General features: G+C 41.5%; 1 long non-coding RNA gene across 1 annotated transcript in view; it reads right to left on the bottom strand.

Moving 5' to 3' along the window:
- LOC101852937 overlaps positions 1 to 1,821 on the bottom strand; it is a 15,392-nt gene extending 13,571 nt beyond the window's left edge. Inside the window, exon 1 of the long non-coding RNA XR_220613.3 lies at positions 1,510 to 1,821. This is a non-coding gene — a long non-coding RNA (uncharacterized LOC101852937). The remainder of the gene's footprint in view (positions 1 to 1,509) is intronic.
- Positions 1,822 to 1,848: the final 27 nt, after the last annotated feature.

Here is a 1,848-nt window from a genome sequence, read left to right as displayed (position 1 = left end):
TCAAATTGAAACTCAGTGTTAGAATGGAAAGGTGCCTTTTCTGAACGTAGTAGAAAATAATTCCTACGCCAGTGGTCTTGCACCATCCTTGATTCCAAACGCAGTGACCATGTCTTTCTTCTAGGGCATATCAAGAAGTCAAGATGACAATGTGAAGTGAGGGAAGTAGTACTTGGGCAATCTATTTCCTCTATGAGTATCGCCCGGATAAAACTGTATCATGGCGTATAGTATTGCTATAGCCTTTATCGATATCGATGGACTTTCGAAGAACTCCAAATCCAGATAACTCTACAGTATACCTGAATGCGTGGATACCTGGATACTTGAAGGTGTTATCTCTGACTCAGATGTTGACGTGTAATGACTCTCCATCTTTCACGGTTGCGCGCTGCCGTTGCACATTCTGCCATATCCAGGCCAGCACACGTTCTTATGTTGTCCATCCGAGTTATTCTTTGCCTTCATCTGGCTCTCCTGCCCCACATCTTTCCTTCAAGCACCTCTTTTACAATAGTCTCGTTCCTTTTTAAATGGTCATAGTATTGTATGTTTCTACATTCTACTTTGCTCAGCAGGGTCTGTCTTGTGTGTAGAATCTGACACACCTCTTTGTTTGTACTGTCAAATCAAACGTGGTTGTCACATAATCACTCACGCCTCGCTAAGCAATTATTGTACCTTTCAAAAAGAGTGCGTCTTGTTATCTTATAGAGGTGTGATGGGGATATGTGTCATGACCCGGTGCAATCAGGCTCTCGTGGAATTTTGGGCAAGTAGAGTTTTTAGTTTTATCTAAAAGCTTGTGCATTTGCCCTGCTTTCAAAGAAAAACAAATACCCATCTAACTTGAATAGAAGTCGAGATAGTTGAACGAGGTGCTGTCGACTGCTTTGAGTGGGAAAATTAGCGAGAAACTTATGGCCGCCAAAATTTGTTAACTTCAATAGTTTGAGAGTCCCAGAAAACTGAAAAATTACATATTTTGTACTTTTAATAAACGTTTCTCAGTAAAATTCACAAGGAAATATGTTTCTATCTGAAAATAAAAGGTGTTGAACAAAAAACACTGATTTCACCACGATTCCTCACTAATTGTGTATTTCTGGCAGGAGTATTCTGTGAATTGGAAACAGTTAGGAAGAGACAGATGCAGTTTCTTGGCTACTTGACTGGACATACAGACCTTGAACATCTTGCTCTCACTGGAAACATAGAAGGCAAACTTGGCAGGATAGTTACAGAGACGGCTATTTGAAAAACCTGAACTCTTGGGTGATTATAACACATGGTCTTTTGTTGTTGTTGTTGTTTTTAGAACATCCTAGCAGAGATATAAAATTAGAGGACCATGATTGTCAATGTCTTTTCCAGATCTGACTAATGGAGAAGAAGAACAAGAACAAGAACAAGAAGAAAAACAAGAACAAGAACAAGAACAGGAAGAACAAGAAGTACAAGAAAAATAATAAGAAAAAAAGAAGAAGAAAAAGGAAGAAAAGTACTCACCAATCACCTTCCTGTTGTCCGTCTCCGATAGTTGTAGCCGTGGCACTGCTGAATAACCCTACACTATCAGCCTATCTCCTTTGTTCTTAACTTTATTAAGTACTATTGTTCCTGTGGTGTGTTTTACGTCGTTCCTAGGTCTGTCTCCGATCCTGTGCCCGCGCGTAATCACGTGACGTCTCTGCTCGTACGACTGAGGCCGCGAGCTGGGGATTGTCCAGGTCTCCGGCACTCACACCCGCGCAGTGCGCCGAGAAAATGGCGATATATCGATCCGTTAAACACCAGCTGCCGATCAGCTGCCGCTTTTCATCGATGTCCTGATCGGGAAAAAGAGAG

Source organism: Aplysia californica, unplaced genomic scaffold (assembly GCF_000002075.1).
Source record: "Aplysia californica isolate F4 #8 unplaced genomic scaffold, AplCal3.0 scaffold00281, whole genome shotgun sequence".
Lineage (NCBI taxonomy): Eukaryota > Metazoa > Mollusca > Gastropoda > Aplysiida > Aplysiidae > Aplysia > Aplysia californica.
This window is presented reverse-complemented; position numbering and strand designations above follow the sequence as displayed.